The 23,885-nt window shown below is 39.2% G+C and overlaps 1 protein-coding gene and 1 long non-coding RNA gene across 6 annotated transcripts in view; one reads left to right on the top strand and one right to left on the bottom strand.

Annotated features, from left to right (window-relative positions):
- ARHGAP26 (Rho GTPase activating protein 26) overlaps nucleotides 1-23,885 on the top strand; it is a 506,434-nt gene that overhangs the window by 273,952 nt on the left and 208,597 nt on the right. The gene's annotated exons all lie outside the window — the stretch shown is intronic.
- Nucleotides 3,618-10,832, bottom strand: LOC119243329 (uncharacterized). Its single transcript, XR_005124695.2, has 4 exons — nucleotides 10,664-10,832; nucleotides 10,472-10,588; nucleotides 7,923-8,064; nucleotides 3,618-3,898 (listed from the first exon to the last, which is right to left on the bottom strand). It is a non-coding gene; the product is annotated as an uncharacterized LOC119243329 (long non-coding RNA).

Raw genomic sequence — 23,885 nt, 5'->3', positions numbered from 1 at the left:
CCTCAGCAGTATATTTCTGTAGATCTGCCTGTTCTGTTCCCCACTCTCTCTGGTGAATCCTCTACCCCCCCACACCTCTGGCTTATACCCCAGTTCTTGTATGCAGAAATAAATAAATCTTAAATAATTTGAAAACAACCAAATAAAATGATCTTTATGTCACTCACAGTTTTTTACCCACTCAAGAAGTATTTTTAATTTATCTTGGCTTTGTTCTTTACATGTTGCCTATGTATGTAGTCTCTCTAACTATCATGTGTAAACTTCATTGTCCCAGATATCTCAAATTGCTTAATAAGGATTATACAGAATAAAGATAATTCTAGTCTTTGCATCACGTGTCACCTGGATAGTATGAAGAACACATATTAAAATTACTTGATTACATACATTTATCTTGAATGAATTTAACTATAAACATCCTGCAAATAACTCAGTTGTAATGTGGCCTCTGACTACACTGAGCACTTTGAATGGTGTGAAGAAACTGCCATAGGGAGGAAAACCTCTTTGTGGAACTTATTCGTGGTGCAAGGTGATTTAAAAAGAAATTGTCACTCTGGGTTTTGCCTGAAATGTTAGATTTAGCACCTTACACCCAAATAAGATTTATCACCATATTCTATTTCATTTCACTGGAGTCTATAGATTTTTATTATAGGGTGATGATTCCATAATACTGTTTCATTCTTTTTAAAGCATCTTTGAAAGTCCTTTTGCAATAGGAATATAAAAGCAGTTAAAAAATACCTTCTTCAAGGAAGTTGTACAATAATAAAGTAAGTAAGTAAACTGATGTCATGTTAGCTATCCATGCAGAGCAGCTACTGCTTCTGAGAGGAGGATAGATTTTCTTGGTGCATCCTCTTGCTCATCCTCAAAGTAATCCATGGGTAAGGCTTTGTAATGCCAGAACATTTGTATAATAATTTGTCATTATTATATTTTTGTAGTGTGTCCATGAAGCCTTTAGCATCCATACAGAATAAGTGTATCCAACATAAATTCAACTAAGGAAGACACACCTAAAAAGACTGTATATATTGTGAATTGTAAGGTTCATAAGATATCTTGCTGAAAGAGATATTTTTTACATGCCAAAAATATAAATTGAAATTTATAAAACTAGATTGGAAAGACAGTTCTGTAGAGACATCTGGTTCCCTGTAGGTGGAATTTCAACTCCTAAAAACAAGCATATCAACTTAAATAGTGTGTTAACTGTAGAGAATTTAGCTTCTGAACCTGCTGGCTCAAGCTTTTTTTTGCTTGGTGTCATCATCAGGTAGATCCTTCTCATCATCTGATGGATAGGTCCCTGTAAACCAGCAGCTCCTCGCTTACTCCCTGTTCACAGAAGCAATAGATGTTCTTCCTAACGAGCGATTGAAAAGGTTCATATGCAGATTGGGGTCAAAATAAGGGGATTGCAATTGTATGGGGAATATAAAAATAAAATTAAAAAAAAAGAGAAGTAGAAAGTAACTATTTGATATGATTTGGTAGGTTATTTTTTTGGGGCCCGGGAATATTGTTACCATTCATTATATGGAAAATTTTTTGAGCATTTCTATACCCAAAAATAACCTACCAACCATTATACCAAATTGGAACATTCTACTTCCAGATAGCAGGGGAAACCTGTAAATGAACTTCAGAGCAGGGCTATTGGTGCTGATGAATACAGAAAATTATGTAAAAGTAAGATTTTAAACCTGGGTTTTTCCTAGAGCTTGTGGTTTCATTCAGTTTGTGATCTGTGCCTTCCTTTTGTGGCATTACTAGGCAAATAAAGAGAACTTCAAATAGATATTCAGCACTTTGTTTATTGATATACAGTTATCAACTAAAATGATTTTGCAGTGAAAGAAAAACGAGAAAGAATCTTGTTTTGATATCTTGATTTGTTTCAAAAGTACATCGAGGATGGGTAAAATTTCTGGGTTGACTTGATTGGAGGTTATGGGGCTGTCACAGGTCAGCCAGGGTGTTTTTTTTCCCCCGTGTGATGCTGATCTTTGGACATTTGCCTCAGTTCTTTGTGCTGAATCCTGCAGTTTCCTGGGTAAGGAGTTAACCTTTGTGTGCTCCTTGCACTTGGCAGAGTCCCATGCAGCTGCCTCCAGAAGTCCCTAGCCATTGCCTGCTTAGGAAAGAAAATGGAAGGTGGTAGGGAGAGGAAGTAAAAACATTTCACACTTTACCTACTCAAAGACAGATCTGTTATCCTCCCTTGACCACAAAAATTCACTGAGGAAGTTGGTGAGTCAGAGATGCACTAGGGTGGATGTCATTAGCATAGTTTAGTGAGCCTCTGGTATCTTTTTATTTTTCTGTTTTTATCGCTACTGCTTTTCTTCCAGGGTAAATTCACCAATGTGAAGAAACATAAGCAGTACCTTGAAACATTTCCTCAGGCCCACGGCCAGGATAATTGATAGATCACCCAGAGATCCACATAAAGGCAACCTGGTTCCTCTCAACCACTTCTGATTTTATTTTCAATGACTGACATCTTGAAAATATTTTCTGTTTCATTCTTGGGCTCTTGCAGATCTTTTCAGAAATGAGCACATTCAATCAAAAATTTTCCTTTCTGCATTAATTGGGGGGAGTCAGGTTTTATCTCCTTGGGGTTTAGCTACATTCTGAGGGGCTCTGTAGCATGTGGAGACTTCTAGGGCATGGTCAGTAGCTGTCTCTTCCTGTATAGCAGTGTCTTCCCAGATTTGCTTTTCTACTACTACTTTATCTTTTTCTCTCTAGCAATAAGGAGGTATGAGATGATGTCTGAGAAATTCTTGGTTCTCTTTGGAGAAAGGAATACTGTCTATTTATTTACTTTTGTCCCTGACTAATAGCCAGGGTAAGCCAATGGCTACGCCCGAAGTTGATCTAAGCTATCCAATCAAAATTGAAATACCAGTAGAGAATGAGGCCAAGAGTGTGTGGTTTAGACAACCTGGGGATGAATTTAGACCTCAACACTTAACTATTTGAACAGTGTCTTACTACAGATTCGTAGCTATAAAATAGAGATGATTTTAACATTGACTTCAGAGAGCTCTTGGTACCCTTAAATGAGATAATCCATCCAAATCACTTAGCACCTTGTGCTTGCCTCATAGTGACCATCTTATAAATGTTGTTATCTTGTTACAAGGGTTTTTACATCAAAAGAGGAGTTTGTCCCTTTTTTTAAGGACTGAAATTGTAGTAAACATGCAGAGAAGTCTAGGCATGGTATTACGACCAAACTTGTCTCAACTATCAACTTTATCAAATCTTGGCTCTTTAATAAATGTCTTTTACATTTTTTAAAAAGAAGTAGACCACTGAGATTGAAGTCTTCCCATGAAGAATGTATGGTAAGTAAAAGCAGAGGGCATATTGTTTAAAACCAAAGTGACTTAAGACACCCAAAAATGTCGCATGTGGACCCCGACCCCGAGTTTTGAACAAACCAGTTATAAGAGACCTTTTTGAGGCAACTGTGAAAATTTCAGTATGTAATGCTGATCAGATTATACTAAGGAATTATCAGTCATTTGTTAGGTATCATAATAAAAGGTATCATTATTTAAAGAAGTTGGGGATTTGTAAGAAAGCAGTTTTCCTACATTTTTTCTCCCCTTAATAAATTATCTTAGCAATTTCAACTAGATGTTGTTTCTCTCTTCTTCTCCTCTTCTCTCCCAAGTCTACTGAATTCAGAGGTCCCAGCTGGTGTCTGGGTTATCTCCACTCCAGCTCAGTCTGTGTCTCCAGCTGGAGTGAGTCTGCTCAGAACCTTTCCTCCAGGAACTCAAGTGCCTCCAGAGAGTCCTGGACATGTTTGAACAGAGTGATATATCTCTTGAGGACTAAGAATGCCACTGAAGGGCTGCCTTATCAAACCCTGTAGAAGAAAACAGATTGATAACTTTAGAAATATTTTACAGCTGCTTCCAACCAGTCTTAGGGAAGAGGAAAATTCAGGGACAGATTCTCAAAATTTGTCTTTAGGCTGATTATCTATATCCAGGACAAGGAGGGTACTTGTGTGAGAATTAAGGGAAACTGACCCCTCTGAGCCCCTCTGAGCCCAATCCCAGGAGAGATTCCCTAGAATTGACTCTGTGCACTCACTGTTGTAGGCACATGGGAGGCCAGGAGGTGTCTGGGAGTTAGTCATACAGGCATACACATCTGCCTTCTGAAACTCTGACCAGCAGCTAGAAAAGCTAGAGTAATGATTTTGGAAAGGAATGTCAGCTGGATGCATCACGTATTATTGTCACTTTCAAGCCAGGTTTATAGATATCTAATCACCACGCAGATAGAGAACATTTCCAAATCACTGAAATCTCTGTAGTGTACCCAGGCAGTAACTTACCGTTATCCTGACTTCCATCACCACTGATTGTTAAGTATCCATCATCCCCGTTGTTAAGTATCATGTAAATGGAATCATGTTGATGTGTGCTCTTTTTGTATATTTTTTTTTCCTTCCATTGTAATGTCAGTGAGATTTTTTCATGTTTGTTTATAGCCATTGTTCTTATTAATGTAAAACATTTCATTTTAGGGAATGTATCACAATTTCTTTCATTCTTTCCTTAATGAACATTGACTAGTTCCTAAATTTGAGCTACTGTGAATAACTTCTCTGGAAATATTCTTCTGTCTGTTGATGAGTACTCATTCTCTTGAGTATATCCCTAGGAGTAGGGTTGTTGGAGTGTAAGGTTGACCTATGTTTACCTATGTATGTGTTTCCAAATAGTCTTGCAAAGTGGTTGTTCCCATCTCCATTTCCACTACCAGTGTCTAAATGTCCCAGTTGTTCCACAGCCTCACCTGCACGGGGAATTGTTCAACTTTTTAATTGTCAACCTTCTGATGTGTGTATAGTGTCTCTTATTGGGTGTATATTTGCATTTTCTTAATAAATTATGTGGAAACCATTTAGATATTTTCTTTTGTGAAATGCCTGTATTAGCTTTGGGGCATTTTTTCTCATTGCAATTTTATCCTTTCTAAAAAGTCCAATATGAATGTCAAGAGTCATAATGAAGAGAAAAATATATGTAGAGGCAGTACCACCTAGTTAGTGATAAAAGGGTTGGGCATTGGTTTCTGACACCATGAATTCCAGTCCCAGTCTCATCACCTGCTGATTGGTATTTAAATAACTTTCTAGGGGCCTTCCCGGTGGCGCAGCGGTTGAGCGCTGGGTTGCGAAGCTGCCCGCGGCCTCTGCGGCGCCGGTTCGATCCCCGGCTGCTCCCCGGCCACCAGAGGAGGGTCCCACATGGCGCGCAGACCTCTCCTGCCGCCCGCTGCTCCCCTCAGCAGTGTACTTCGGTCCTTCTGCCTGCTCTGCTCCCCGCTCTGGCTCTGGTGAATTCTCTCACCCTCCCGCGCTTCTGACTGTACCCAGTGCATGTATAAACAAAAAAAAAACAAACAAACAAACCAGCAAACAAATAAATAAAGCATGCCTCTATAAAAAAATAAATAAATAAATAAATAACTTTCTAGTCTATATCCTCATTTTACTATGAGGATAACAACAGTACTGACTTCACTGCTGTGTTGGTGTGTTGGGGAGATTAAATGATACATGTATCACTTACAGTTCAGTGCCGGACATCTTGTAAGTGGTCAGTTAATATTATAAATGAAAGCCCTGCTGATGCTGTAGTGGTGAGGAGGAGGAAGAAAGAGTCTCCTTCTGGAGCTTGGGGCATTATAAGTATGTATCTTCAGTCATTCTTAGTACGAGGCGGGTGTTAGAGCAACTTCTTTCTCCAGCTCCATCTGTCTGACCCAAATCAAAGCTTCCTGCTCCCCATTCCGGCACCAGCCCATCCAACCTCTACCTGGGCTGACCCTGGACTGTCATCTTGGTTCACTGAATGTCCAGCTCTGGAATTTCTCATTCCAGCTCTGACCCAACTTTTTTATTTAAAAATTTCCTTTCATTTCAAGTAAGGAAAGTGATGTGGCTTTATCAAGCACACCTACTTTTTAGAGAACACCAAACTCTATAGGGTATCTAGGGAATCCTGTAATTGATTCCAGCTCTCAGGAAACTTATAGTCAAATATTAAAAAGAAGTAGCTCCCCCACATCATTTTAATTTTCATTATATGCCAGATACTTCTGTAAGTATATTCATATATTTGCATATTTAATTATTACACTATTCTATAGAGGCTTGTACTATTATCTCCATTATTAATACTGAGAAATATTACCCAAGGTAACATAACTGTAAGTGTCAGAGTGAACAGTTGAACTTAGATCTAAACATTCTCTTATTACTATTCTGCCTCTTCTAAAACATGTCTCCTTGAAGCAACTTGGGCTAAATTAACAAAGCATTATCAACCCCAAGTACAAAATGTAGTCTAAATGTTTTACTGGCCTTTCTTTAATTGAGCTTGCACCTTTCCTGACTCCTTGCTTCTAGAAGTGGTGAGGCTGTGAGCTACCTATGGCTAGATTTCCTAAATCTGTAAAGTCCGCTTTATTAGATAGAGTGCAAGTTAATGTTTGGAATGTCCTTGAAGAACTGTGCTAGCCCCTGATAATCATTATTATTATGAAGAGCAGGCTGGCTATTTTTCTGTAGGGCAGAATTATCTTCAATCAAGTGACCTTTCTACATACCTTTGCACTTAAAGAGACTATTTCTTCTTTCTTGCCTCCCCCTTCCTTCTCTGGGGTTACCAGCCAAAGTCACACTAGTGTGGCATTTGTCCTTGGTTGGGGAGAAGTACTTTATTCACTCATCGTACCACAGCACCCACAATGTGGCTCAGTGCTAGTTCAACATCTTCCTCCCAGCCCCTTCTTTTTAAACCTCGGATATTACTGACTAAGTGAATGGTTTTTGTTTTCCTGTTGTCTGTTGCAGTTAGGCATCTGCCTGCATTTTTTTCTGTAGCCTGTTGACAGAGAAAATGGTCTCTGGGAGACTTTCATTACATTAGCCCACTCAGAAGTCTTTTCAATTCATTTGACCTCTGGTTCCTTTTTTTGCTATTTTTGCATGAAGCTCTCCTGAATCGGTTCACCTTATGTTCCCTTTGAAGGTGAAAAAAATCCCTGTGACCAAATGTTTAGCAGCTGTTCAGACATGATGGATTGACAGCCCAATCTAAATCCATTTCCTGCCTTCTACATGCACCCCCAACCCCCAAGCCAAAGGTGGAAACCGAGCAAGTTACATAAGATGTTGGAGCAGTCCAGATGGCTGGCTGCTGGCCCAGGCAAACTCAGCATTAGAGCACTTGGGAATTGCCTGAACTGGCAATAAAATGCGGACTCGTTTTTAATGAGAACAGTCATTTCGTTCAGCTAGGTGAATCAGATAGTAGAGCTAAATCAATATTGTGATACCCCTAAATATGACTGCCAGTTTTGCTCTGGGGGTATCTATGGAAGGAGGGGGGGTCTCTCTCTATTGTTTAAACTTTAGTTAACAGGGAAGAATGGGCAGGACAGCAGGACTGGAGTCTCACCACCATTTGGCTGGGCAACGGCATGGAGTTGGGAAGCAAAAAAAGGAATCTGAAAAGGAACGGAAGCATCTCACCCCTAGAGTTTTGCAATTTCAGCCTTGCTACTCTGTTTCCCCAGTGCCTCAAAGTACCCTTCTGTTGTGTCCCTTTTTTCATGCAAGCCTTTGAAACATAGTTCCCTCAACTTTGAGGTACAGTGTGGCTAGTTAGCTCAACTGGTTCTAAGTCACTTGGTTTGTTGACCCTGCCATTTTTTTAGAGGCTAAGAAAATAGACCAGAGACTTCGGAGAAACCTTGAGACCTTTTGTTCAGGTAGCCAGAGGCTTACTGACATAGAGGTTATCTCTCTGGATCCAACTCTCTCTCTGTGCATTATTGTAATGTGACCCGGAAGCAGTTGTTCAAGGTACCTGCTCATCTGCGGTGCTCTGTCCAGATGACTTGAGAGCTTCCTCAGACTGCTGTGTCTCTCCAGAGAGATCTCTCATCATGGAACTGTCTTGTTGGCAGGTAGGGTGGAGCAGGGACAGGTTACCTGTTACTCAAGTTCATCTGAAACGGACACCATTGTGTTTGTCCTTGATATCTGAAACTGATCCTCCCTTGCTGCTCTATGGTGAATTAGTCTCAAAGATGCTAATCCTTTGTTTCTGTTGTTTTGAAAATGGTTAAATGTGGAAAATAGCCAAAGGCTTAAAGAAGAAAATGAATATCACTTAATTCACTCACAAAGAGCAGAATATCAAGATAATTTTTTTTTTCAAACTTTTTCTGTCACGGGGCATGTGTATGTATATATACATACATAGATAAACAAAAAAATGGGATTATTTTCTACATATTATAAGTATTTTCACTTAGGTACATTTTTCTGACGTGTATCAGTTTGCCATTAGTTTTGATGTTAACAACTGAAAATTCAATAGTGGGTTCAAGAAATATGGGGATATATGAAGACATAACCATTAGGAAATTGGGCTGGAAAGGGTGGCTCTGTGATGGCTTCAGGGATCCAGGTGCTTTTCTTCTTTCAGTCCTCCACCTTTAGGATGTAGGCTTTTATTATCCTCATCACCTCATGATTGCAAGATGGTGACTGTACCTCCTGGTCTCGTGTGTGTGTCTCAGGCAGGAAAAGGAAGGTGGAAGAAGAGAAAGGAATAGTGTGTGTGTCTGTGTGTCTCTGTGTCTCTGTGTGTGTGTGTATGTGTGTGTGTGTGTCAGAGACACAGAGGCTTCCCCCAAATCCCCAGCACATGTCTGCTTGGGTCTCATTGGCCGGACCGAGGTCACATTTCAGCCAAAGAGGAATGTAGTGTTTTTAGCTAGGTGACATTTTACTTCTGTGTAATCAGGAATCTGTGACTAAGGAAGAAAGGAAGAACAAACATTGTATTAGACAACTAGCAGTGTCCACCATGCCTTGTTCCTAAATATTATTCTACAACCAGAAGTCCTTAGGTAACTTAGAAACTCCTTTGATGATATTAAGAAAATTGTGCTTACTTTCCTCAGAGAAATTTATAAATACATAACATTTAACATTCAGGATCATGGGGTTTTATGTAATCACTGAAACTTTTTCATGGGCCACTATCCAGGATTCTTTCCTTAGCATAAATTCCATAAATGGAATTATTTGGTGAACACATATCCATTTTTGAAGCTTACTCTCCACAAAGACTGCCAATTTATACTTTGTCAAGTCCTATGTGAGAGGATCCGTTTCCCTGAGTCCACATCTATATTGGTGTCACCATTTTAAAAAGTACTTTACTTTTTTTTCAAAAGGAAAAAAATAATGTTATTGTTGTAATTTGAATTTCTTTGTTTTTGTTGAATTGGATTCTTTCTCGTATATATTGTATATTTATATTCTTTCACAGCTAGTTTATTCTTTGTTTATTTGTTTTTCTGTTCATATATTCACCTTTCTCTTACTGATTGTAAGAGCTCTTTATATATTAAGGAAACCTTATGTATTCATGTTTGCTTGAATGAGTTCCCATTCTAAGGTTTTACCTGACATTGGCATCAAAACATAGTAAGAAAAAAATACTAAGGAGTAGAGATCATTCTCCAAATGATTATTGTTATGCCAGCATCATTATTTCCAAGCTGATTTGAAATGCTTTGGTGTGATTTAAGAAGTACAGCAGTGATTTTTTTTTTTTTTTGAGCATACAGCAAATGTGAAGGTTAGCTGCCACTGATGAGATTGTATGAGCTTGCATGCTTTAAGAGACCCTGTTTTTTGCTCATAGCTGGATCATAGCTGACACACAGCTGGGATTGAAAAAATTTGAGGTCTGTGCCTTGTCTCAATCCTCACTGCTTAACCTTCTTGTGCGAGCAATTTAATACTTAAAATGCTGGTAGACAGATGGCAATTTGCTCTTCTCAGATTTGAAGGGCTCTCTGAGTCCTCAGTTCATTTTTAATTACATAACCCCTGGGTGATTGGCACTTTGAAAGTAAATGGAAACTGAGTCTAGAATGCCAGCACTTTAAATGTACTTGGTTCAGGATGTTTATTGAATGCCAACTGTGTACAAGGTCCTCTGGATCTACTGGGATAAAATCTGTCACTTTTCTATTATTGCAGCGTGAAAATGATGAATGTAAATGCTTTGAAAGAGAAGAAATGACTTTAGATGAAGGAAGTTGAAGGCAGCCTTAGAGAAGAAGCACATTTAAGTAAGGTTTTGAAGGAAATACATAGGAAGAGATGGATAGAAGGGCTTTGTTGGCAAGGATATGGGAATGAGGATTCTTAAACAGGAAGGCATGGGGCAGGTGTAGAAAATAGCTAGTTGTTGGGTGTATCTAGGGCATGAAGTTTGGGAGGAAAAAGTGGGAAGTAAGACAGGAAATGGGGCCAGCTTGTCAAAAGCCTCACATAGAAATGTACATATTATGCTGAAAGGGATGATGTGACCATAAAGGGTTTGGAGCTGACCTGATTTCAGAGCTGTGGTCTTGTGAAGGATGTATTGGCAAGAGGAGGACACAAGTGAAACAAGTTTGAAGGCATTTCAGGCAAGAGGTGCTGAACTCCCCAGTGGGAGTCCTGTTACTGAAAAGGAAGGAAAGGATATGATCAGCATTTTAAAAGCAAAATTGTTTTAAAAGCAAAACCAATTATTGTTACCTGATTAGACCTTGCTAGAAGTAAAAAGACAGGACCCTAAGATTTAAGGTCCAAGTTAGTGAAAATAAAGTGATGTCAGTACTCAAGGTAGCGATGATTAACTACTGTTTACAGAGCATTTACTGGGCCCCAGGCACTGTGGTGGCAACTGTCTTGTCCTTTGGTTGGAATGATCCTCTTTTTGTAGATGGAACATTGAGGAACACAGAGGTGTCACAATAGAAAGGACAAGAATTCCTATATGAAAATAGGATTCTGGATTTTTTTTCCCTATTAAATAGTCTTGTATGAACCCACTAAAATAAGTTCTAATTTAGTTGTTTGTTCACCACATTTAAGGTGTTACCTCCCATAGTCTCAAGAAATCCGTCCAGGTGTTGATAGGAAGAACTGATGCTAAGTTCGAGGTTCAGGGAATTTCCCAGATGGAGATGATCAGCAGAAAGTTGTAAATGGAAGTGTGCTCCTTAAGAAGGCTGGAGGAAGATTGGGGTTTCAGGTTTAGAGGTGGGGTGCTATCTTCCCAGAGGCATTGAAGCCATGGGTTTGGATGAAATTTCCAGGTGTTGTGTTTGGAAAGAGAGAGTATGATTAGTAAAGAGAGCCAAGGAAGGAGTGTTGGGAATTATTAAAGATAATCTGTGGAACTCTCAAAACATACTGCTGGTGGAAGTCTAAATTGGTAAATCCACTTCACTGTAACTTAATAACATTGAATATACATGTAACCTGAAACAGTCTTTGTTGCAACAATTCAACTCTGCTGTTACAGCACCAAAGCAGCTATGAGCAATATGTAAATGATTGCCCACAGCTGTTTCAAAGTATCTTTACTTACAAAACACAAGCAGGCTGGATTTTGTCCTCAGGCTATAATCTGTTGACTTTGCCCTAGAGAAACACACACATTTGTACAAAAGAAGACAGGTGAAAAATTGTCCACTGAAGTATGGTTTGTACTAATGAGGCTTTGGGAATGACCTATGTTGTTTATCGTTGCAGAAATGGAAAAACTGTGGCTTGTTCATTTAATGAAATATGTTAGCATGAATAAAATGAATAAATTTAATCTACATTTATCAATATACATACATATTTCTCACAGACATATTGGTAGATGAAAAAACAAGTTGCAAGATCAGATCCATATATGGGCATACTGCTACTGATGTGCATTTAAAAAAAATTTATGTTGTCTATTGCTATTTAAACATGTAGTAGAAATATTAAAACATGCATACAAATGACACATATACCATCTTTAGGGTGTGGGAAGAACTAGAGGGCAGAGGAACTGTGATATTCAGTTCTGAAGAGAGAGATTGCAATTTGAGATAAATTTAGAAAGCTAATATCTGTCGAATCTGTACTCTGGGTCACTGGTAAATTACTTTTTGTACTTTCCTTAGGCTCAGATACTTCATATACGTGTGTGGATATGCATAAACCTATATTCATGCAGGTGATTCTTATTCTTGATTCGTTGTTTGTAAATTCACTTATTTGCTAAATTTTTGTAACCCAAAAATCAATACTTGCAGTGCATAGAGTGAAAGAAAATTCTCATTGCCTAATGTGTACTTTCCCCATTGAGGACAAACAAGGTGGCACTCCTTGTGTCAGCCCTCGTATTGTAAATGTCTCCTTGTTATTTTTTTTGTTGGTGATTTCACTGTTTAAAATGGAGAAACATGGTAGGTGAGTGTCCTTCAGTTATCAGTTACAATGCTGTTAGCCATTAATTTAGTGTTGATGAGTCAATAGTATATATTTAATAAGGTGTGTTTAAACAGATACATACATAAAACAAGATTATGCATTGATCATTTGATGAAAATTTGACCCGAAGCATGTAGGCACCTAATCTAATATTTACCCTAGAAGCAGAGGTTCAATATTCACTAATTTGGTGTGTATGGTGTCTTTAAGAACCTAACTACCATGAGTAATGAGAGCCAACTATGTGTATGTAAATATATATACTTTGTCATTATTTTACATTTATGATCACTTTATATTCACTATATATTATATATTAATATATATATTCTCCTCTCTGCCAAATTAGAAAGATTTGTTCAAGGCACAGGAACTTGCAGGGTTGCCTGTGGAACAAGCCTCAGTAGGATTGTGGGTAAAGGACACAGGGTAATCAGCCACAGCAAGTGCTCTAGAAAAGGGCCCAGAAGCAACCTTTGGCTTTCTGTGTTTACCTGCCATGCCTTCAGATAAAGTCAGAAGGAAGACATGTCCTAATCTCTCCTATCCTCCACCACTCTCCATATGCAGATCTAAAGGGACTAGTCCTCCCAGTTGCCTTTGTCTGCTGGCTGTATTCCTAACTGAGCTTGGTGGCTCTGTGTATGTTGTGTTTGGCTTTTTTAGAGAAGAAACAAGAGAAGCTTGGGTTAGGCACTTTGTTAATATGAATACTAATAGCAACTCCTTTCTTCCTGGGGAGCCTTAAGCCACATTATCCCATAAACCAAGCTGGTCTTAGACCAGCCACCTTCCAAACTCTGTTTCCTTCTCCTTTCCAGTCTGTACTCCTTCCTCTAAATTTATAGTGCATCATTTTTAACTAGTTGTCAGAAAATCCCCAATTTAGCAGCTTGCTAATGAGATTAAAGGTACTATCCTTACAATAAGAAACCCTTAAACTGGATGGAATCTCTACTGCAAGAGCCTTTCAGGATCTACAAGGGTTCATTTTTGATGATGGAATATTAAAAATCTTAGGCAGTGAGGGAGTCTGGAAGTTTAAATTAAACGTGTTTCACAACTCTCTTTTGATGGTTTAGGAAATGAACATCCAGAGAGAGGAAGAGGTTTGGTCAGGACCACACAAGAAATCAGTGACTGGTCAAGAAATCAGTGACTGTCCATGTCTGTTTCCAGGACTTCCTATCCACACAGATCATAGCTTATAGGAGACATGTAGTTAGTTACCTGTGTACCCTGAAATTAGTCTTATGCACATAAATAGAACTTTACAAAAGTTAGCATAATTTCCTCCCTGTCCTGTGAACTGAGTGCAGATATCAGTTTTGTTGACATTGTAAAAACCCCCAAAGGTTAGAGGATAAACTCCATATGACAACTTTCTGGGGCGGGGGGGAGGAGGGTGTGGTAAGAAGAGGACAGTGGGGTGGGTTACTTGTCCTTAAATTTGCATTTTAAATCAGTGAGTTTTAAATTCTGGTCTGTGATGCAGGAGTCCCCATAAATTTGTTTACAGACTTGGGGATAGAGGGGAGTTAGCTTAAGATGAATCATAAAAGTTCCAGAAGAAAACACAAGACAAAAATCTTTGCAATCCGGGCTTAGCAGGGTTTTCTTAATAAGATCCAGAAAGCAATAGTTCTATTTTAATATAACTAAAATGAAAAACTTGTGCCTATCAAAAAACAGCATTAGAAAGTCAATCAGAAGGCACAGATGGAAGAAAATATTTGCAAAACACATATCTGATAAAAGAATTTATATCAAGAATGTATGGATAGTACATGAAACTCAATAAAAAAAGAACAAATCACTTAAAAGATAGATTAAATATAATACTTGAGGAGACACCTTATTAAAAGTTAAGTGTGTTCAATAAGCACAGGAAAAAATGCTCAACATCATTAATTATCAAAGAAATGCAAATTAAAACCATGAGATAGTACTATATGTGCACACACAACGGAATGGCCAAAATTAAAACACTGACAAAACCACATTTTAGTGATTATGTAAAGCAGCTCAAATTCTCACACATTATTGGAGAAAGTGCAAAAAGCTATAAAAAATTTTTGGAAAACAGCTTAGTAGTGTCTTATTTAACAACAAACAAAATCCTCCTTATAATCCAGCATTTCCCCTTCTAGATATTTACACAAGAGAAATGAAAATATATGTCCTCAAAAAACTTACACAAAAACATTTTGCTCTGCTTTACTTATGATGGCCAAAGACAGGGAGCAGCTTGGTTGTCCATGAAAAAGAGAAGCAATGAACAACTGAGATATATTCAAATGATAAAATACTACTCAGCAATAAGAAAGACTAAAAGTATAGGTCAAAAAAATTTTTTTAGTAGCTATTATTAATGGTGGAAACAGAACAGAATGAGACACAAAGAAAGGGAAATGAAAGAGAGAGAGTGTGTGTGTACGTGTGTGTGTTGTTTGGGGGTAATATGGAAAGAGGCCTGTGAGAACTTTCTGAGGTGAAGGGAAAGTTTCTCTTTTGATAAGGGCGGATGTATAAATTGTCACAACTCATGTTTGGCAATGTTAGGAATTGTGCATTTCATCATAGGTAAATCTTACCCTAAAAAAATTCATGAACAAATACCAAACTTTAATAAATGATATGTATAACTGAAATGTTTGATGAAAAATGCCAATGTCTGCAGCTTCTTTTAAAAGTTGTCAAAAAATAAGATGGATTGATGGATGGCTAGATATGTGATTAGGTCAATTGTAGCAAAATATTAACAATTTAGAGTGAGGTGCTGGGTTTATGTGTTTATTGTCAGTGTTTTTGTCTTTGCTCTATGTTTGAAAATTTTTATAGTAAACTATGGGGAATAGGGAGTGAATGTGTTGTTCAGTCATAATGTCTATTTACCCTCAGAGGAAGTGGAGTGAACTCTGCCAATGATGGAGGCGGTGCACCCTTAGTGGGAAGCAGGCTGTAGTAGCCTAGGGAAGAGTGAATGAATACTGGGTACAAACATTCATTTTCCAAGGGCTCTGATAGTCCCAGCCTTACCCTTTACCCCAGGCATTGTGTGGAAAATTCTGGGAAATGTTGGTAAACCTTTTGCATTGTAAGATGAGGAAGGGCCCAGCCTAATAACTTTTAACCTCCATAGAGCCAGAAAGAATTCTGGAATTACTCTTCCATTTTGTAAACCCCATCCTGCTCCTTGGAAGTTGTAAGATAGTGCAGAGATTCCTCAAGTCACAGAGCAGGAATCTCTTCCCAACCAGCTCAGAGAAAAGAAATCAGAGTTGAATATTCCCAGAACCCTTTCCGCATATACATGGGTTGGCATCAGAACTAGCCCTTGCTTTAGGGTAGGACCTGTGTCTAAGGAAACTCAGTTTAGAGTCATTTATCTAGAACTGCATTACTCTAACTTTACAGTTGTCTGTGATAAAGAATCCACCTGTGTTGCTGTTGGATAAATTTACCTCCTGCCTCTCAAAGGGTCATTGTGGGGATGAATGAGATTGGTTGGTCTAATTAACATTTGTCTTAAGTCTCTGAGAGAAGGGGAATTTGAACTGGAAAGGAGTGAGCTTGTGTGGTGACTATGACTCACCCTCTGGCTGTCCTGTATCCTAGGCAGGGCCCTGGTCAGGCAGCAAACTCTCACGAGCAGCTACTTCGGGATCATGGATACTGTACTGAGGAATTTCTCATTTGCAGTTTTTCAAAGCACAAGACAACAAGGGTCTCGCTTCTGCTGACAGAGCTGTGTTATTATTTCCAAAGACATGGGGGCGGAGGGGGGTTGAGGGAGTAGTTGGGGAGAAAAGAACACAGAACGATTCTGTTTAAGATTGCACATTTTGTCTGGGGTATGGGAAGGTGGGCTCTCTTTCCCCCATGGGAACACTACACTGACAGGCCATTGGGTTCACACCCACTTTTTAGTTACGTCACATGAAGCTGGGAAATGTTAAAGCCAGAAGACTCCTGCAACTGTGAGCTGGCCATGTCCTACATACACATCGCTCACATGCAGTCCACTTAATGTCACTTGATATCGAGTGAGCTTGTGTCCTTTCTGTTGCCTTTTAAAATTTCCTGAAATACTTTTCTGACTTTACATTGCTTAGCTTTCTTTTTTTCCTCTTTCATGTCCTGTTTTGGTTTATATTGGCTGTGACTCTGATCTAGGGTTGAAAGCTAGGGAAGCTGCTTATAAGGGTTTTCAGGATTTCTGAATATGAATTGCAAGGAAATTGCATAATGTTGCAGCACTTCCTCTTCTTGTTGCTTGCTTGTTACCCAAAATACAGTAGTTCCTTCTAGAAGCTTGAAGGAATTTGGCAAGTCCTACACCCTGTATGGTCTAATGTGGTCTAAAGAGTCAGCGTTATCCTGATTTGAGGTTGAATTTTTCTTGAGGTCAGACAGCAAAGCTTCCTGAATTATAGCTATGGCAACGGTGTTTATGTAACACAAAAATCAAAGTCCTTTTGGGGAGAGGGAGCACCCACAACAATCAGTGTTTAGCAACCCCAGAAACATTTTGCTCGTGCTTAATTTGCCAGAACTGAAAGCAAGTTAAAATGAAAGGCCTACCCCGTCACTGGATATCTGGGTGTAACCTACCACCTTTATGCTCTGGGAGGAGACATTTTACCTTTTCACTTGAAATTATATCAGTTTAATTTCAGATTTCTTGCAGTGACTTGAGGTTAAGTACTGGCAGCACTCAAAATGTAACAGCATCACTATAATAACCGTTTCTTATCAAGGTCATTAGACCTTGTTCCTGACCTACTGAGAAGACTGAGACACAACACTATGTATTGTCTTGAGTCCTTTGTTCCTCAGTCAGGAGTAGTTTCTTGAACGCTGAATATATGCCAACCCTGTGTTACCTTTTAAGTTAACCCTCATAGAAATATAAGACAGAACTGGTCATCAGGGATTTATTTAGAGATAAGAAATAATGGACAGGGCAAAATGTATCTTGAAATATTAAATTTTACAGATTAAACTTCTGGGATGTGAGAAGTCAAGAAAGGAGTATTAAGGTGTTCTGCAGCCATTAGGTAAGTTAGGAACTCTGTGAGTATAGTGGAAAAGGGAAAAAAATATTTTTGAGCACTTTCAGATGCTATGAGACTATTTTTAATTCTGCCAGTACCCCCACAGAATATTATTACTTAACTTTGCAGTGAGAAAACAAACTCAAAAAAGTTAAATATCCATATAAAGGAACAAGCTAAGAAGCAGTGGGACCAGGCCTTATCACCAAGTGTCCAGAGCCCACTGCACACTCTGCTTGCCTCCCTACTTTTCCTCACCCAAAGCCATTTCCCCCATTCTAGAATGTGTCCAAGACGGGTGAAAGGACAGGTTAACAATAATTAATCCTCAAATGAAGCTGACTTATCTCAGGAATGCCCTGGGCTGCCTTCTAGCTGAATTGGAGCTTAGTCCAGTATGTGAGAATGACATATAGCTCCCCTCCCTGCTTTAGTGGACCATGAAGATCTCTTAACTGTCAGTTATTTATATCCCGTTAAACTCTGCCTTCCTAGGAGTCCACCCTGACTTTCATCTCTGTTCAGAATGAGACCTTCCCCTTTGTCACATGACAGCCCTTGAAAACGGGTATCGTGAGATCTTGAAGGCTTCTCTTCTGCAGCCCGAGCAATGGTTTAGGGAAATACATCTTGTAGGAGTAATGTGTATGAGGGAGCAGAGAGAAAGGCCTTGCTGTCTAGCAAGGCCAGGGGCAAGACCAAACCTGATCTAGGGCAATAGAAAAAGAAATGGCCACGTGGAAAAATAGTTTCACCGTATACCATAGTGATAGAACTGATAAGTCTTGAAACTGATAAATCTTGTATGTGAGGCAGCAGATGACCTGAGTAAATATTCTTCCTATTTTTCTTAGTTGTGTGTCTATGTATATGTATGTGTATTATTTTTTCATTCTAGAGTTCCCTCTGAAGTTTAACTAGACCTTTTCATTAACTTCTTTGGTTTTTGTGTTTTTTAAACTCTTTTTTTTTTTTTTTTTTTTTAAAGATTTATTTATTTATTTATTTATACAAGCACTGGGTTCAGTCAGAAGCGCGGGAGGGTGAGAGAATTCACCAGAGCCAGAGCGGAGAGCAGAACAGGCAGACTGACGAAGTACACTGCTGAGGGGAGCAGCGGGCGGCAGGAGAGGTCTGCGCACCATGTGGAACCCTCGCTGGTACCCAGGGATCGAACCGGTGATGCAGAGGCTGCGGGCAGCTTCGCAACCCAGCGCTCAACCGCTGCGCCACCGGGGAGGCCCTGTTTTTTAAACTCTTAACTACAAACAAAAACAAACTGTTTTTTTTTTTTTTTAAAAAGATTGTTGTTGGTTTACTTATTTATGGAAAGAGCAGGGATGAATCTTAGTTACTTTTAGATAAAAGGGCTCAAGTGATGCCACTGGAATCTAGTGCCCCTTCATATCATGGTTCTATATGCATTTGCTTAACCAATTGTAATTAGGCTTTGCCTTATGGTGGCAGAATTGGCCACAAAAGACAGGCATGTATCTTATTCTCCTAGCAACATAGTCAGGCCCCTTGCCTTTAGTTGTAAAACTAAGTATTGAAAAAATAAGTGTTGTTTATTCTATTTGACCCAGAGCAAGTCTGATGCATGGTAGGATGCAATGTCCAGTTCACACAGCCAGACATGAAGGTGAATTTGGGATGGAGTCCCCAAACCCCAAATATATGAACTTAGTACAGCAGGGCTCCCCAAGGAAAATGAGGGTGGTGTTCATGAGGAACATGAAAGCTGAGCAGGTGGCAGTAGTAGGTGTCCAGAGCACTTTATTTCCCCCCAGTGTTACTGAGGAATTACTCAAGAGCTAAGTAATCCCTTTGTATGTTTAGGTACAAAGCAACAAGAAATGCTTGAACTGATAGAAGAGAATCGTTGGTAAATCATGTTGAACAGCAAGCAGTCATTTTTATTCACTGGCATGCTGGTGTGTTGGTATACTTCAGAGAGAGAAACTCTGTTCACATGGCTTTAGGAACACAGCCTTTTGGTCATTTAGAACACCTTGGAATGCAGCCATTTGGTCCTTGGAATACAGCCATTTGGTTCTAATCTAAGTTGCCTCTTTTGCAAAGGAGAGGGGACAATTCAGTGCTATGAGGTAAAGCAACCCTTTCCTTAGTTCTTATTTCAAAACTCTGTGGTGATACTCTAGGCTCTGAAGCTCTTAGCAGCAGTTGTTGTCAACTGTTGGGTGCAGTGCTGATATTCATCCATGTGCCATCAAAAATAAATGGCTACCTGAGGGATTTTGATAGCCAGAACTAAGCCTAGTAAGATGACTCTGCTTTTAATGTCTCATAAGAAGGCTTGAATTATAAATTTCCACTCTCATCTGAGGTAAAGATTTCTGAAGAATTTGTCAGAATATTGGAAGAATGAGATCCAGTAACCTAGAAATGATAGACCTGACTTACCTTTCCCATCTTGTCAGTGTATCAGTGCAGTGTCATCAACTCCATTGTGGGGATTTTTTTTTTTTTAAATAACAGTTTCTCTCTTATTCTTTCTACTCAAAATCTGTTCACCCAATCAATACTTATTGAACAGCCTGCTGTATGTCAGTTGCTGAACACTTTGCATGTAATTATACATGGAAAAGCAAGCCGCTCATTCACATTTGTTCAGGTACACATCCTCAGTTCAAGACATTGGATGTTTTCATTGGCTTCACTTAGGAGAGAACCTCCCTAAAACAGCAAATGCAATTCCAGGAGCAGTGGGAAGAGCAAGCCAGAGGGAGTGTTGCTAGGTGAGACATAGAAAAACAACAGTAGCCCTTATGCTTCCAACCTATGGAGCAGTTTTGTCACTAAGACTGGTGAAGAGAGGCCTATTTCTAATGGGAGGAGGAGGAACCAATACCTGGATCCCCAGTTTTCTAGCCCCTGAAGTGGAGACATCCTTGTTTACTTCAAGCTCTTCAAATTACATTTATCCCTACATGCTTAAGCGTCAAGAGTTTCTTCTCAAAAGCTTTTCCAAATGTGACCTGAGGTCTCCTTGATCCAAAAATTCATGCCTGTTGTTGGGTGGTGTTTCACAAACCAAAGGTATCTTATTAGTAACTTCTCAGGGGTGTCACTAAAAGTTCCTAAATTTAGTCTATTAGAGTTTGTGAAATATTTAAATGTGGATTCTACAAGTCTGTCTGCCACACATTTCCTAGCAATACTGACCACTTCTCTTTGTATTAGCTGGTAGTTCTGGGGAAGGATGTTTTTGAGGGCATCCTAAAGTGTCTTAATCTGGTTGTGGGTTTTTTTTTTTAAAGATTTATATTTTATTTATATAATAGCTGGAGTACAGGCTAGAGGCGTGGGAGGGTGAGAGGATTTACCAGAGTGTGGAGAACAGAACGGGCAGATTGACTGAAGTACACTGCTGAGGGGAGCAGAGGGCAAGACAGGAGAGGTCTGCTTCACCATGTGAATTGCTCCCTGGCCAGCCGGGATTCGAACTTGCGCTGCAGAGGCTGTGGACAGCTTCACAGCACTGTGCTAAACGCACTGCACCTCCGGGGAGGCCCTGGTTGTGGTTTCCAATTACTGTTATACTTGTATTAATTCGAAGTTTGTAGAATTACTGTTATGTTTAAATTGAGTGGAAATTTTGTTCTTACATAATGGTTGCATTGTTGCCATTCTAATTACTGCTTAGCTACTTTTGAGCTCTTCCTTAATCACCAAGCTGTTTTTCACTGGGAAGCAGGACTGGGTGTGAAAGTTGTATGAAGTAGTGGTTGAATTACAGACTCTTGTCTAGAGGACTCTGACACTTGCTACCTTTGTATGATGCAGGTTGATTAACTTTCCAAAAGTAGAAGTAGAGGTACTGGTAGTAACCCATGACTGGAGGAGGAAATAAAATAATGCATGTAAATGCTTAGTAAGATGCCTGGCATGTAATGGGTGGTAAGAAAGTGGTTGGTAGTAGGTGGGTGGTTATTTTTCTATTTGACTTTTGTTTAAAAATGGTTGAGGACTGGTTGCTCTGAAATTTTTTTTGTTTTTTTTTTAAGCAGCAATTTTCATGCATTATTTTTTTTTAAAGATTTATTTATTTTTATACAAGAGCTGGGGTGCAGGTCAGAAGCACGGGAGGGTGAGAGGACTCACCAGAGTCAGAGCAGGGAGCGGAATAGGTAGACGACAGAAATACACTGCTGAGGGGAGAAGCAGGTGTGACAGGAGAGGTCTGCGGCACTATGTGGGTTTCTCACCGGCTGGCCGGTTTCAAACCCACACTGCTGAGGCTGCAGACAGCTTCACAGCACGGTGCTCAGCACGCTGTGCCACCGGGTTGAGCCATTGCTCTGAAAGTTAACTGTAGATTGACTTTCCTTTCCCTTAGTCACTTAGCATTTAAATGTGTAATTGGTTAAATGACAATGCTGATGACACTTGCCATTGGATCCCTCAACTACATTCTCATCCTTCGTCATTTATCCCATAGGGGATGTATGTGAGGAGAAGGAAGATGAGGGTGATGGTGATGAAGTTAATCTTTACAGAATTCTTTGTGGGCTGTGGGATTTCATTCTTTGCTCTAAGTATTTCCTAGGTATTTCATTTAATTCTCAAAACAACCCTAAGCAATAGGGAATATTAGTATCTTTATTATACATATGTCAAGACTGAGGTTTGGAGATACTAAGTGACTAGACTAGATAGCCAATAAATGGTAGAGCTTGACTTTGAACTGACGCAGCAGATTATATTACTAATCATCACCATGGACAGAGAACAGCCAGTGGGGAGGAATTTAGGTAGCCCAGTGCCCCAGGTTACTTGGAGGAGACTGGAGAGAATTAGAAGTAGAGCTTATGTGTGAGTTCAAGTATAGTTTAGATACATTGTAGCAGTTTTAAATGAATTTGCCTTATGAGCCCATTTCTCCAAATTTCTGTGATTTTTGTGCAAATTTTGATTCAAAGTGGTGTGGCCAAGTGACAACGCATGTTTGTGTCAGAGGGAAAGCAATTTATTTTGTCTAATTATTGTTTGTTTTTCTTAATGCTTATAATTTGAAAGTTAAAAAAATTACTCTCTAGATAATCGTAATAAAGTTTACCCTAGAAAAATTCTGGGAATTCAAATGACTCTGTATTCCTCTCTTAATTCTCTAGGGACATGTAAATTGAATTGGCTCAGCAGTGAACAGAATTTATTGCAAAATCACATCTTAGTGGGGAGGGAGCATATGATGGCTTTCCTCACCATTCTTTGATTTATTAAATTGCATTCCCATTGTAGCTTCTGGGTAAGGACTCAGAATTGCAGTGCCCTGTGATTTGTATCAAAGACCACTTTCCTGCCCTAGTGTTTATCTTCAGGATCGAGCCCTGTGGTTCGGAAGGAATACAAAGCATTATTTCTGTGTCAGATGCCAACTGGTTGCACGGGATAGTGGTAAATGCTTCAGGCCATGTTCCCAGTTTCATTTTCTCTCTGACTTGTGGCAAATTCTTGCTTCGAGTGACTCACCTTCTCTGGCTGCCCATGACATCTCATCACCTTTATCATCATCATGTGGTTAGTGGTTAAAAACTAGGGCTCTGGAGACAGACTGGAGGAGTTCCTGTCTGGAGTCTGCCTGTTTTCAGCTGCTTGTCCTTGTACTATGCTCTAAACTCTCTAATGCCTTGGTTTTCTTACCTATATGATGGCAATATTTAGGCTATTATGAGGACTAACCTGGAATCTTAGTAGTGAACATTATAGACTTGATTTATAATAATGCACACCTGAAACTTAAATAATGTTATAATGCATCAAAATCAACAAAAATCTATGAGGGAGGGGAGGGATTGGGGTCAAAATGGGGGGGTTGAAATTGTATGGGGAATATAAAAATAAAATTTATTATAAAAAATAATGTTATAATGCAGTGTTATATCAATTGAAAAAAAAAGCAAGGAAAAGTCATATAGAGCCTTTGGCATGGGATCTAGCACATAACAAGGCTTTTGTCATCATCATTATTTTATTATTGCTGCTGCAATTATTCCACAATGACTCTCAGATGGACCCTAATAAGATAAACATATGCTTCTATTCTCTAGAATCCTACACTTGAAAATAAGCACTCAATTGGCTTGGATATTTCCCAAATCTTAGTGTACAGTATTTAGCAGGTGCCAGTGCATACCTACATCAAAGTTTATAAAGCCAGAGGACTAAGAAACTTGAATGTGGCCAGGTCTTAGAGTATTCTGGCTAAGCATGATGGGTAGACTTTAGTTAGGTTGAGTTGCTGAGAAGGTATATTAATTGATTCAATCTTACAGGGAGTCATAATTCAGGGATTGTGCAGTGACTCATGGAATTGATACTGCAAAGTCAGGTTCTGTCCTGCTAACACAGAGGCTCCTGAGAGGCTTTTCTGAAAGTATTTAATCTAGGTACTTTGCTAAACATAAGACAAAAGCACAGCCAAA

The sequence above is a fragment of the Talpa occidentalis genome, unplaced genomic scaffold (genome assembly GCF_014898055.3).
Source record: "Talpa occidentalis isolate TD23 unplaced genomic scaffold, MPIMG_talOcc4v2.1 talOcc4.13, whole genome shotgun sequence".
NCBI lineage: Eukaryota > Metazoa > Chordata > Mammalia > Eulipotyphla > Talpidae > Talpa > Talpa occidentalis.
Note: the sequence above shows the minus strand (reverse complement) of the source record. Positions and strands in the feature narration are given on the sequence as shown.